At 30.4% G+C, this 15441-nt stretch overlaps 1 long non-coding RNA gene and 1 pseudogene across 3 annotated transcripts; both read left to right on the forward strand.

The window, feature by feature from the left end:
- Nucleotides 1–15441, forward strand: part of LOC138856927 (uncharacterized protein PF3D7_1120000-like) — a 191756-nt pseudogene that overhangs the window by 95789 nt on the left and 80526 nt on the right.
- Nucleotides 4728–14760, forward strand: LOC106625410 (uncharacterized). 3 transcript variants are annotated; one of them, XR_011396148.1, is made up of 6 exons: nucleotides 4728–4837; nucleotides 4899–6377; nucleotides 6456–6567; nucleotides 6631–6654; nucleotides 6703–6898; nucleotides 14524–14760. It is a non-coding gene; the product is annotated as an uncharacterized lncRNA (long non-coding RNA). The 3 variants fall into 3 exon arrangements; XR_011396149.1 differs by having other exon boundaries at nucleotides 4733–4837; nucleotides 4899–6397; XR_011396147.1 differs by lacking the exons at nucleotides 4728–4837; nucleotides 4899–6377 and having other exon boundaries at nucleotides 6409–6567.

Here is a 15441-nt window from a genome sequence, read left to right on the forward strand (position 1 = left end):
TGATGCAAACAACCGTTTGGTGAACAAAAGAATACTCTGTTGCAATATGTTGGGAAAGTATAAAAATGTTGCGAAAGAATTCAACATTTATTATTCGATTATTATTTGGTATCTTACTAACTTATGTTATTGATCATAGATTTATTTAGTGTCAATGCTATTTTTTTCTCCGAAATGTTAACTTTTATAAAGAAGCTATTTAACTCAAATATGGTATATGTGATATAAACTGAACCAAAGGGGTTAGATTTAATATGTGGGGTATATGAAGTTGATGTTGTACGAAAGGAGCGGAAATCAGTATATTAGGGTTATAAGGTTTAAACAAAGGTCTAGACCAATTTCATTCATATGCAGCAATAAACCACATTATTTTTAAGAAAAACTGGCCATTTAATTTCATTAAATTATAAAATTAACGAAATAAATTATACCATAAGATTTACCATAAGTAGTACATGTATGCTGGGGAAATTCGTGGATCGATTTCACACATTTTCGGCATTAAACTGTTGTATATCTAATATTTTATGTTTATATAAAGCCAAACGGAAGTTTGAATGTTTTACATAAAGTATGTTGGAGCTAGGGTCAATATATACCCGATAATGGGTACTAGGGCGGAACCAAGAATTTTATACTCTTGTAATTCGCAAGAATCAAAGGCCAGGACATTCCTTCAGGTGTGACAATGTTGAGAAAGAATTAAACATCCATTATTAAATGAAATCGTGATTAAATTACAATCAAATTTGGTATCTTCTTGACTTATATTAAAGGCCATAAACTTAACTCGACCAAAGTGGCTAAATTTTATATTATAAGCTTGTGTGGAAAACGTCAACCAGAGAATCGGAATATGAAGGTGTGAGGTTTAGGTCAAGGTATATACTATTTTCATTCTAATTCAGCGTCAAACCACATAATTTTTAAGAAAACTTATCCACTTAATTACATTAAAATATCACATTTTGATCAATCGGAACGGTTTAAAGTCAAGAGGAAAGACGGAAATCATATATATAATATATTGGGGATAGAGAAATATATTAATTTTTACATTGCTCAGCTATACTCGAGCATAGAGAACATATTTTGAAGCAATTTTATATATAAAATAAATTTTAATACTCACTGACCGACATACGAGATGTATTATAAGTAGTACATGGAACAGACTAATAAAATGCTCCCACTGTTTCATTAAGGTATCTCACATACCATCACCTATCATATGGAGTAAAGTCAGACGAATGTTCGAAAATCCTGATATTATTTACATCGGTCAATCCACAAAGAAATCTTAAACGAGTATACCATTTGATTTTGCGAGAGTATGTTCGGTTAAAATGGTCAAATCCCTATAACTGCTTAAAAAGCCTTTATCATATATATTTACTTATTTAACCAGAAAATTTTAAGTTAAACTCATGGTCAAAAACCAACAATTTTCGTGATGACCAGTATAATGTAACCCAAGATGTAAAAAAATTACCTAAAAAATTCCTTACATAGCGTATACTATTGATTATAGAGAAAAATTGGTACTACGACTTTGCAGAACACATAATTATCAAAGTTCATAGAATACAAGGTTAAGAAAACCTGCACGTCATTTAACCAATATCGTCATACTCACAGTGGGACGAATTTGAACAAAATAATATAGTTTTTAGAGTTGTTTTCTATGTTTGCATTTTTGTTCAATTATCTGAATACATTCGAGTACTAAAACCAACGTTTAATTTTGTCACTGCTTTCTAGAAAACTAATATTAATATATATATTTTTAAATATTTTTTCACAATGGGACATCACCTCTATTATTATTTTAGTTGGATTCACCAACTTGTCCTCGCTTACATGATTAACCCTTGTATACTTCTGATCATTCTCACACTCAACCAATTCAGTTTTTAATTTTTTACAAATGTATCCCACCAAATGCTCTAGACAGTCGAATTCGATATCCAATAATTCGTTGTCAGTACTCTATTCTTCAGGAACTTCCACTTGGAGTTTTCGTAATAGTATACCTAGATGAAATGAAGTCATACATATTTGCTAATAACTATGTATGGATGTATTGTCGGATGTAACAATGCTGCAATCGGTTTAAGCCGCTTCTTTGTGACCCTAAAGATACGAACGGAGAAGATATTTGAATTCCTGTTGGTCAGGATGGTCGAGAAGAGTCTCTTAAATATGTTTGTGTTATTTTATTATTAAAATATCCCAAAATATCAGTTATAAAAGTTATTAAATAGGCATGTTCTTGTAAGAAATTAATAAGAATTTATATCAAAAATGTCTTGAAATGGTTTTGCATTTAAAATTTGTTTATATGGTAGTTCAAGAATTTTTAAATTTGAATTCAAATTTTAAAAAATTTATACAGATAGCAACTCTAATTGCCTAATGATATTTGGATCGGCGTTAGTATACCATCCCACGATTTCAGGGTTAAAAGAGGTATGGTTGAATAGAGGAGATAATCCAGATCAAGAATAAATAAATATGTAGCAACAATGTAGTAAAGTGTTAGTGTATAATAAGTGCATAATATAATATAAAATAAAGGATCGGCTTTAGTATACCGTCCCAGGCTTTCGGCGATAAAATAGGTATGGGCGAATAGAGGAGATCCTCCAGATCAAGAATATGTATAGATATAGCCGCGGGAAACTTATAGTTTTCGAGATATTTACGTTTAAAGTTGAAAATTTCAACTATTTAAAGTACGTATTTTTGCGGTTTAAAATGAATTTTACACTTATATTTTTCACTTTTATATCCACTAACACTTGACTAATTCGTTTTTAGAAATTTTTTGTATATTAGATGCTGCAAAAATAGCTTTATTTTAATATTTAAATCATTCTTCAATTTTATTAATTTTGACAATAACAAAATGGTTGTGAATGTCAAAACCCCAGTGTTGCCATACTAGTATATTTTGTAAACGAAGAAAAATAAAATAAACAGAGAGATTATACCCTAGATACAGGAAACAAAGCAAAAAGAATTTCTGCGCAAAAAAACCTTGATACACCCCGGTGTTGAATCGACCAGGGTTATTTTTTTGAAGCGCGGCCAAAGGAGAAGGAAAGGAGTTCTACGCGAAAAGATCTTGTTACATCCCGGTGTTGGACCGACCAAGGTTATTGTTTTTGAAGCGCGGCCGAAGGCCGCCAACGCAAAAAGAAGTTCTACAAGAAAAAGTAATATTTTCATAGAGGGTATAACGTAATACTTAACATCAATGCTCTGTAATAGTTTATTTCTCTAGGTTTTGGATTCCTATATTTGGGGTATTATCTGTTTTAATTTCTTTCAGTTCAATTACAAAAGATGTCGATAAGGTAACACTGGTTATTTGACATTTTGCAACCCTTTTGTTATTGTCAGAATTAATAGAATTTAACAATAATTTAATTATTGAATTAAACTATTTTTGCACTATATAATGTAAAATAAATGTGAACAAACGAGTTAGTGAAGTGTTAGTGGATATAAAAGTGGAAAATACAAGTGTATAATTCATTTGAAATCGAAAAAATGCGTACTTTAAATAGTTGAAATTTTCAACTTTAAATGTAAATATCTCGAAAACTATAAGTTTCCCGCGGCTATATCTATATATATTCTTGATCTAGAGGATCTCCTTTATCCGCCCATACACATTTTATCCCCGAATGCCTGGGACGATATACTAAAATTTTCGCAAAATAAAAATTAACTATAAATCGAGAAATTGTTAAATAAAATTTGTGAAATTTTCAACATCAAATGCAAAAATCTCGAAAACTATAAGTTTCCGGCGGCTAAAATATATATACTTTTTATCTGGAAAATCTTCTCTATCTAACCATACCCCTCTTAACCTTGAAATCGTGGGATGGTATACTAAATTTCCCCAAAAAAATTTTAAGAAATCGATTTTAGGTTCGTTTCTTACATACCATGCGCACCCGTCACGATCAATTTACCAATTTTATAACGGATGTGACTTACATAACCTCCAACTGAAATAATAATAGAGGTGATGTCCCAATGTGAACAAATATTTAAAAACATAAAAGAGCAAACGGTTTTAATATCAAAAACATTTGGAAGAAGTTAATTCCATAGAAAGCAGTGACAGAATTAAACTTTGGGTTTTTAGATCTCGAATGTTTATCAAATAATTATTTGAACAAAAACGCAAAAATAAAAAAATAGTGACATACATTTTTTTTTTGTTTTTCAAATTCACCCTATGTATTCGTAAGACTATATTTAAATGACGTGAAGGTTATCGTAACATTGTATTCTATGAACGTTGTGTTGCGACAGCATATGTCTAATATTATATTTATAGTTACATCGCAATAAGTGTTCTTTTATTTAAAAATAATAATTAAAATGCCGCCTCTGTAAATGCTCTTTTATTGTACCTTAGTACTAATCCTTATCAAAATTAATTACAGTAGTATCCCGAAATAACGAATATTCGTTTAAACGAAAACCGCTTATAACGAACAGACAAATTTTTTACATTGAGTACCTTTAATAACGAACAACATGAAGAAGACATATGTATGTAGAAGGAGTTTAATATACATAAATATATGAAACAGTGGTGAAAACAGAATACAAAAATGAAAAGACATTTAAAAATTCATAAGAAGCAATAACTATATTAAGGTTTCTTTATGTTTTGCATTTCTTTCCTTTTCAGCTATGTGTAAAAGCAGGGTAATTCTGTTGAGAGGATGATTTTCCTAAGGCAAGATGAAGATATTATACTTTGACAATGAGGAATGAAGTTAAATTATTCAATTCGGTTTTTCCAAATGTAAATAAAGTTAAATTATATGCTCAGATCTTTTCAAACAAATATTTTTATTTAACATTAGCGGCTTTAATTCTCAGTCAGGGTTGAACAAAATTTTATACAGGATTCCGATGAGGGTGATGATAAAGTGGAAAGGAATGACAAAATTACAAACATATACCTAAAAATTAAACATGAAAGTGCAGAAAAATGTATAAACAATGTATCCAGTGAGCAAAGCAGAACAATGTCATTTTTCATACAATTTATTTTATTCACTGAATCTCAGGAAGAAACCATCAAATGTAATATTGGTATTTTAACGAGGCAAACAACGATTAATCAAATTTTTAAATAGGTATAGAAATTTGTACCTGATATACAATTTTTTCATCTCATGAATTTTCTTTTTAAAAACATTACTTCCTTTAAGGTAACATGCATAAGCGTTTTTTTTTTTCTTTTACTTGAATCAACGAAAAATTCGATATTCGAATTGGCCTGACAATTAATGTGTTCATTATTTCGGAATACTGCTGTACTTCATATTCAAGACTGATTCAATACCTTTATATAACTTTTTGAATTATTCGATATCCGTTCGAAAGATATCACGAATTAAAAAATTTGAGTATTAGAAAAAATTCGAGTGGTGAGCGCCGACCCGCTCGGCTAGACTGCAATATGATATGCGATGTAGGCGTCATTGAGCCACGGGAGGGGAGTCAATGTAATGAAATAAAGTGCAGCGCGACACACTCGGACAGTTGGTTCACTACGAAGCGGTCGTGTGCGGAATTGAATATACAATTTTTTTATAATGAGGTCCTCTTTCCCCTAGTAGGATGGTAAATGGAGTGATCTGTTAGTATTTTATATATATTCTATTTGAAGGAAATCATGTAGAAAAGCTAGTTCTAAAAATAAAGATGTAATAAAAATGCAGGAGTTAGCTTTATTCTATTTTAAAAATCATTTATATTGATCAATGTTTGGATATGTTACAAGTCTCACTGAAGCAGCAAGGTTCGTATTCAGATATAATTATCGGATGAAGACAAAACATATACTAAAAAGATTCATTCAAGTCTTCATATAAGATATAATTATAACTACAAGTATGTACATACATACATACTTATATAAAATGCAAGTATCATAGAAGAAGGCAATATCAGTAATAAATCCATAAATAATCACTTCAAGTACAATAAATCAACAATGTTATTAACAAAGGAAAGTATTTTCGTAAATTTGCATTAATTTGACAAATGTAGCCTACAAGACGGAGATAACAAATTCACTACTACATTATCCATGACGGAGGTAACAGATTGAACATACACATTTAAGCATTTCCAGATGTTCACCCGACAATTACATTTTCTGCAATTTCCAATTGAATGGGATAAACCTTATGTTAGAAAGAGAAAAACTATCGACATTCTAAACATATTGTAATATAAATGTGCCAAAATAGGAAAGACGAATATTATATATTTCAAAAAAAAGAAATAATCGAAAAAGTACCATTTTACTAAAAATTTGGATTTTGAGATAAGTTCTTTTTATAAATAAATTGTAAAATTAAGTACACATGTTTATATTGTAAACATAATTTATTTTATTTTATACATAGAAAAATGCGACACGCAACCGATCAATAAGGTTACCATTGCGGTTTTTGTTTTCTTTGTATAACCAAAACTTCCATTATTACAGAAAATTTGCAGCATTGCGAAAAATTGCATGTAAAGATATGCCATTTGCTGATTTGCTTTTAAAATATAATGTTATTTTATTTTGTTTTACAGCATCAAAAGGCGTTAATAAAGAAGGTAAGAATTTTCTATTGTTTCTAAAGAACTGATTAAATATAATTGCAGAGAACGGAAGAAAACTGTCATTGCTCCTCCTGAGCTGCAAATCTAGAGGGATCAACTGTGTCGCTGTCGCTACTTTCATTTTCTTGCCTCCTCTAGGTTGTATTGCCTTTCTATTTGCATCGCAAGATTTGGAATGTGCGAAAAATTGTCCACATCAATAAGCTCCACAGTCTCGCAGAGTTTGGGTGCTATACAGGTAAGCGTGGCTAAGCAATGCTTAAATTAAATACTTATTCATATACCTTGTGTAAGTTAGGTTTTTTTTGATTAAAACCACAGAAAAAGATATAAAAATATATTTTTAGTCGCGAATATCTCCTTTATTGGGTGGTAGATTAATTACAACTGAACCTTATTCTATTTTTACTTAACTAAAAAACAGCGGCAGTTTACGGGAAACGGTTGACATTCCGTTCCTACAGAAAACAAGTGTTTGGTCAGCACTTGTCAATAGCGCGTGCAATATGGCTTTCAGGTGAAGAGTTATATTGCACTTTATGTTTTATTTGAGAATTTGGTGTTATTAGGGAGGGATAGCTTTTTTGGTGCTAACTAATCTTGACAAATATATTATATAGGTATATTGAGAAAAATACATTATTATTTTTTAATAGATTCAAATGAATAGTTTCGTTTGTTTCAACTTTTTTTTTATTGAATATTTCTTCTAAATTATTATATTTGTATATTGAGGTGGCTGGTAATGGCTTTTTTCTGTTTATTTATTTTATTTGAGTTGTACAATATTCCATCTATTTCTATGTTAGCATTTTGATATTTTATTAAATATGTGCCATTTACTCTCTAAACTTTGATTATTAATTTTTATTAAATCATTAAATTGATTTAAAAATATTAAATCGCTTAAAATTTCCCTTGTCGATAAACTTATTATATAAATTAAACAATTTTCGTTCTTGACTTCAGCGAATTCTAATGCTTAATCTATATTAAAAAAGTGTATATTTTTATTTTCTATAAATTTTTTTGTTATATCATTTGTTTATCTCATAATATAAATTAATTTACTGATTTAATGTATTGATTAATTCTTTTTTTATAATTTATAATTTGAATTTGATGGTTAAAACTAAGTCATATTCGACCTTTTTGTCTTCTTCAATTGTTTTTGTTATATTAATTAATACATTTATTTTGTTATTCATTAATTTATTTATAATAACTTGTTGCTATCCATTTCCACGCGGTACCTATAAAATCTAGTGATCTTTTTGTAGTTTTTTATTTATTTTAATTGAATTTTAGTAGGTTTGGGATTGGTTTAGCAGCGATGATAGAATAGGATCAAGAGGGTGTGCCATTAATTTTTCCATTACTATTGTTTAAAGAGTACCAATTATATTTTCGTACTGTTCTGTCTCTATAATATGAATAATTTTAAAATAAAATAAAATTTGTAATTTTGCTGGTCCGATGTCCATTGTCATTAATTGGAAAGAACTGTAATATAGAATTTTCACATTTACCGTTGTTATCGCAGCAAAAAATCTAAAAAGGAAATGATAAGGGTTTTATTTTCAAAAAAAAAAAAATTTTTATTTATAAATATCTTTTTTTTAATTTTATCCTTTTATAAGACTTTTGTGGACTATTTTGCCGGATTGTGTTGTAAATGTGGAGTTATGATTTTTTTTTACTAATTCTTTTTTATATTTTGAAGTCAGTTTATTGCCGCATCTTTTATTAATTTTGATATAAATTGTTTGTCCAATGTTATAGTTTTTAAATGGTTTTCTGTTTTAATTGTGAAGACATTTCCTGTTTCTGTCTCAGTCTCTGTCTTGCTTTTTCATATTGCTCAGAGTTGGTATATATTCTTCGTAATTCGTAAACTGCTCTATCTAAAAGTTCTGGAAAGGATCTTTCTATGTTCTCTGATTTTAAACATCTTATTATTTCTGATAAAGTGGAGTGGAAACGTTTAACTTGTCCATTAGCTGTGTTGGTGTGTGGAGGTATTCTATGTACTTGTATATTAAGCCTAAGTTGGTCTTTTAACATACAAATTATTGAGTTGGCGTGTAAAGATTTTTCGTTGTCTATTATAATATTCTGCGGTACTCCAAAATTGAAAATGATTTGCCTAAGTGGTTCTCGTATATCTTCTGAAGATCTTGATTCTATTAATTTTGCTTGTGCGTATTTGGAAAATTTGTCAACTGCCGCTATTATTAAATTTTTGTCGGCTATGTATATATTTATATGAACTATTTGTCCTGGTTATTTTGGAATTGGAATATTTTCAAAATTGCTTATAAGTCTTCTGTTGAGTAATTTGGTTTGATTATTATATGTTGGGAAGGGTAATTTAAATTGATAGCTATTTTCTTGTCCTATTAATAGGAAGATTTGGTTTTTGAAAACATTTATTGGGGCTTCTACTGAGGGAATTAGATTATGAGATGAGCTGTCATCTGAGTTTGTGGCTACTGATTAGTTTATTTGACATTGTCTAGAGAGTGAATCTGCTACTATGTTGGATTTTCCAGGTTTATATTTCAATTCATAGTTATACTCTTCGAGTGTGGCTTTCCATCATTTTAATTTAGAATTACTATTTAAGTGAGAGGTTGGTGATCTGTATGGATTATCACTTTCGGAGTTCCATAGAGATAGTTTCTAAATGTATTTAATGCCCAAATAATGGCAGGCATTTCTTTTTCATTGACTGCATATCTTTCTTCAGTTCTACTTAATGTTCTAGATACAAATTCTCCATTCCATTCTGTTCCAGGACAGCGCCTATTGCGTATTTGGAAGCGTCTGTGGTTAAATCGAACTCTTTTCTATAATCAGGATATTGTAAGATGGCGTCTTTCGACGACAATGTGGATTTTATACTTTTGCTTCGTCCGTTAATTGGATTTGAATATTTTTGGAAATATTTTTTCACATTCTATCTTGTTTGCCACGAAGTAGAGTTGTGAGTTGTTTAGCTAACTTTGCGTAATCTTTTATTAAGCGCCTATAGTATGCTGAAAGTCCTAAAAATTATCTAAGGTCTTTAAGTGTTTTGGGGTATGGAAAATCTGCAATAATTTTTACTTTAGATTGGTTTGTGGAAATTCCAGCAGAATTATAATGGTATTTATAGAACTCGCATTTGTCAGCTTGAACTTTCATATTAGCTTTACGGAGTGTATCGAAAATTCTGTCAATATGTTCTGAGTGTGATTTTGCGTCTTTGCTAAATATTATTATGTCGTCATAACATGTTTAATTATAACATAATTTTCTAATATGTTGTCTAAATACACGTCTAATGTCCTTTGAAATATGGATGGGGCATTCTTCAATCCGAATGGTATTCTTGTGAACTCATACTTTCTGTTGTTCACTGAAAAAGCTGTTTTCTCTACGTCAGATCCCTTAAGAGGAAATTGATGGAAACCGCTTTTTAAATCGATTACTAAAAATATTCGGTTTTATCCTAATTGTGATAGTACTTTATTTATCTCTGGTATTGGATATCTGTCTGCAATAGTAACAGTATTTAGTTTTCTGTAATCAATAACCAGGCTGAATTTCTTTTCGCCTGATGCGTCGTCTCTTTTGGGTACCACCCATATGGGTGAGTTGTATGGGGATCTGGATTTCCTAATAATTTCGTCATCTAGTAATTTATTTATTTGTTTTTCTACTTCTTGTTTTAAACTAATAGGATATGGGTAATATTTTGAATAAATAGGTGTGTCTGAATTTTTTCTGATTTCTGCTACTACTTTTGTTGTATAAGTTAATTTTTTGTTGGGTTCTGAAAACAAGTTTTTGTGTTTTTGTATAAGTTGTTTAATTTCGTTCTTTTCTGAAGCATTCATATGCTCATCACGAATTTGGATTGAATTAACGTCTTGAGCTTTATATTGGTGGAGTTGAGTTTTACGTCTATTTGCTACAATCATAAAATTTTCTCTTGTATGTATTACTGCTGATAATTCTTTTAGACCATCATTTCCACGTATTGCATGAAAGGTTGAAAAAGCTGGTAATAAGAGGAATTTTAATATGTATTCTTCTATATTAAATAAATTTAGAAAAGTCTGATGTGTAATTTTTATTTTACCAACAGAATTTGCTTAAAAATTTATATAATTTTTATTGGAGCCTGTGTCTACTAATATTTTTAAAATTTTTGCGCTCTTCGTTTTGCATATGAAATAAGGCAAAAATGTACATCTGTCAGATCTAGGAATGGTTCATTCTCATACCTATGCGTTGTATTGGAAGGATTGTAATTGTAGTCACTATTTTGGCAGTCATTGTCGTATTGATAATTGTGTTCATTGTTCGGTTCGAGTCCTGAGTTTACATGGAAGTTTCTTTGAATTTTCGGTGGTGGGTGGTTAATTATAGATGTCTGATATGGTATTTTGCCGAAATCTTGAGGTCGTGGTGGGTTTGTATAGTTTATAGCGTTCGTTCTCAAACTAACATCTACATCCATTGGCTGAGGAGGTTTTGGTGGTCTTGGAGGAGGGGATCTTCGTTGTTGTTGGTAGAAATTTTTGATTTGTTTTTTGGGTACATTGTGGTTAGAAATATTTTGATTGAACGAATTGTTGTTGTGGATATTGTTGTTGTCGAGAGGGTGGTGGTAAATTGTATTTTTGATTATTGGATATTGCGCTCTGAAACTCTGATTTTCGAGTTTTAAACAAAGATGTAGGGCTTCGGGAAGACTTTTTGGTTTTCTAATTCCAAGAAGTCTGGTGATATCTCCTGAGAGTCCTCTAATAAAGGTATCTAGCACGATAGTTTTTCGTCAGTATATGGACTGCTTCTTCTCCTACCTCCATGCATCCTATCTTGTTAAGAATTATGGATACATGCGAATATACATTTTGGTAGAATACATTGATGAATAATCTACCTTGTACAAGACAGGTCATTTGGTATTTTTATGTACCTATGTCTCGTTTGTCAGCATAGTGGCTTGTTAGGAAACGAGATATTTCCGTCCAGTCTACAGGTGTATTGTACGATTCTAGTGCTATGTCTGATTCCCCTATTATCTTGTTTCTAATAACATTTAGTATACCAAAATATCTGGGTGTTCCCTTCGTAGGTTCATATATCCTAAGGATACGTTCTACGCTTTTTTTCCAGGAACTGAATTCTGAATCGTTCCATGAAAACTCTCTTAATGAACGTACAATGTCAGTAATTTTGTCCATTTCACTCATGTCATATCCAAATCGTTCATTTATTGTCAGATCTATAATGTTTTGATTTGGATTATTATTTAAAAAGGATTAAATTATGTTTTATTTTATTTATCTCTGGAGGGTTCCGCTTTTAGTTAATCGCAGTTATTTTTTTGTTATAGATGTTTTTTTTTCCAATAGTATAGACTGTACAAGCCTTTGTTTATAAAATCAGAATTAGTTTATTTTAAATATTTCTCAAAAATGTTATTCCTTTTGGTTTTTTTTTAAGAATTTTTATATTTTAGTATTTCTCTTAATTTAAATTAATTTCTTTTCAAAATTTTTTAAATATACTTTTTTTTCGTAAAATACTTAATATTATATGTATTCTTAATTATTACTTTTTAATGGCTTAACTTATGTCTTACATTAAAATCAGCTTGCGCTTCATGGCCGGTGACCGTGGCGCTTTCCTCTGTCCTTCCGGTACTAAGATGCACTCTTTCACTCCTTGATGCCTCTCTTCTTGTGGAAAAGAGCCGACTTATTGTTGCTATTTTTCGTACTACTTATGATACTTTTAATTTGCGCGTGTTTTTTAGACACTCCCGGGTTTTCCGTTATGTTTTTGCGTGGGTTTTTAGACGTATGGTTTTGCACTATCTATGGTACACTTATGTTACACTTTTCCGTTACGCGTCTTATTTTTTTATGCTATCCGCTTAAAACATTGCTCGAGCGCTAAAAATAAATATTTTTAGTCGAGCATAGCTCCTTTATTGAGTGGTAGATTAATTACAACTGAACTTAATTCTATTTTTACTTAACAATAAACTACTAAAGCAGTGCTGCCGCTGTTATTTATGAGAAACGGTTGACATTCCGTTCCCACAGGAAACAAGTTTTTGGTCAGCACTTTTCAATTTCGCGTGCAATATGTCCTTGTGGTGAAGAGTCCTATTGCACTTTATGTTTAATTTGAGAATTTGGTGTTATTAGTTAAGGGAGTGTTATTAGGGGAGGGATAGCCTATTTGGTGCTAACTTGTATTTGTTAAGTAATTTTAAATGACACTCGACATTTTCTATTTTGTTGGTGTGTCGTCAAATAACGTAACTTTGGGTATGCGCCGTCTAAAGGCAAACATTAATATCACCCGGAAACCAAAACGTCAGCGCTAACTGAGGATCAAGAATTCGAAAATGTTTACGTTTAAGATGTCCGATTTCAATCCAACACGCATTTCGCCATGGTCGCTGCGTATCAAATTGAAATATTCAAAGCGTTGGGCATAGAGGCTGGGTGTAAATCGGGTGAGAAGAAAATGAATACTGTGTCCTTTGGCCTTGTGTGAGGTAATGACAGATAACTGAATACAAGTAATTAAATTATTTATTTATTTATTTATTTAAACGCCAATCGGCAATATACATAGATATAATAAAGAATTCAAGTATTATACAAAAGTAGCTAGGGTATATTAGTGTAATATCTGGAAAATATTCAAATAATTGTAAGTTAATATGTAATTCAGACTTGATTTAGATGTAATTCAGACGAGCAGGTGTCTCTTGGTGTTTTCGGTAAAAGCAGCGTATGTTCCTCCATAGAAATCAATTTCACCTTGAAGTGAATTTACTAATTTAGCCAGTCTATTCTGAGAACCATGATAACATAATTTTTCTTGGATTTCGATGTTTTTAGTAATCTATTTCGCCTCAGGGTAAGACCAGCAGGGGCGAGTTCAAAACTGTTTAGGATCTCATGAGCATCAGTGATGTTATTGACTAATTTGTAGAAAAAGCAGAGGTCAGCGACAGAATTTACGCTGCACCTTTTCAACTTTATCGATTGTCGTGTTAGTGTAGGGAGTGAAGCCAGGATTCCGATATACATACAACGTCGTACTGGTTAGCCGCTAATGCTGTTTGAAATGTTGAGAGTTTTTGTACGCAGACCTCTGACGTTCTGGTAGCACAGGTGGACGTAAGATACTTTCTTCTTGCTCGTTGAGTGAACGAAAATTTCTTTTAACGATTCTTAGGACTCCAAACTGTTTCTTTTTTCTTAATGCTGTTGGCGATGGATTTAAACTCATCGGATGAAAGGTTGGTGCACTTTGAGTGAAACCAACGTCGACAAGCCGCATATTGAATACTTGGCTGCGTTTTATCCCGGATTATGTCTGAGCAATAACCACAAATCTGTTGTGTTGTATTTACTTTTTTGGGTGGCATTTTGTAAGTACACGATACAGGAAAAAAAGATATAATGTTTGTTATGCTTTTTATTATTGCACCTCACAATATTACGTCGCACACACCTTTCTTTGTTGTACGAAATTCAATTATGGTTCAATATCAAAATTTAATCGAACTTTTCTTTGTACATCCTTTATATTTTCTTATAAGAATTATTATTTCCTTTTAAGGAAACTTATATAAGGCATTTATTTAATATTCTTGTGTAGATAAGGTCACCACCGTAGATAACATATCTCTGTTAAGTACGATGTTAAATATATTGTAACCCTTAACTTTTTATATGAATTATGTACAAAATTGCATGCATTTATTTGAAAAATATTATGTAGATACTTTACTTTAACAAATATAAATAAAAATAATTTTTAATTATTTTGTATTCATTTTAGATATTTGCAAATTTCGATGCAAAATTCCCAAGCTGGACTTCAATATCATCATTTTAGTTTATAAATTATAAAAATTAAGTTACCGATTAAGTACTAAATTGATTAATTTAAAATAATATTATTTAATTAAGGTACATGTATGTACCTAATATGCGAATATTAACAATTAGTAAATTAATGTAACTATTATTGTAAACTATAAAAGTTTAACAATCAATATTAACTACCTTTAAACCATATATATGTTAGCCAGAAAACTTATTGTAAGACTGAAAATTTACTTTGTTATATAGATATGTATAATGTATGTATGTATACATGCTAAAAATTAAAAGCTAAACCAAAATAATTACTAAAAGTTTGTAAAAGCAGAAAAGAAAAATAGAACTAAAATGTATAAACATATAAATTAAAAAAAAAAATTATGAGAATTTTAATTGTTTTATTTATAAGCAAACAGGTAACCAATTAATAAGAAAACAAATAACCCATAGAAAGTGAGGAGGGAACCGATGAACCAGTTGTCTATAACCAATGGTTAACAAAACAAATAACTTATGAACTAGTTTTCCGTAACTTATAGGTAACCATAGCAATAACAAAACAAACTGTTTTCAGAAACAGTTGGCTAACCAAACAAATAGCCAATGAAAAGGACGCTGTTAACCAAAGAGTAACAGTTAGTTTTCTAAAATAGTTGACAATTTAGAATAGTAAATTATATGAAGCTTTTGTGCAAAAGCAATGAAAGGGAGCACACACCCTTAGTTATTAAAATTAATATAATAAAAAAAATTTTAAAAACAAAATATGAAAAAATATTATTGCAAAACCATTTTCTTGAAATATATTGCTTATATGGAAACTGGAAACTGTCATACATCTCACCGATTCATAAAAAGGGGCCCGAGACCTTGG

The sequence above is a fragment of the Bactrocera oleae genome, chromosome 4 (genome assembly GCF_042242935.1).
Source record: "Bactrocera oleae isolate idBacOlea1 chromosome 4, idBacOlea1, whole genome shotgun sequence".
NCBI lineage: Eukaryota > Metazoa > Arthropoda > Insecta > Diptera > Tephritidae > Bactrocera > Bactrocera oleae.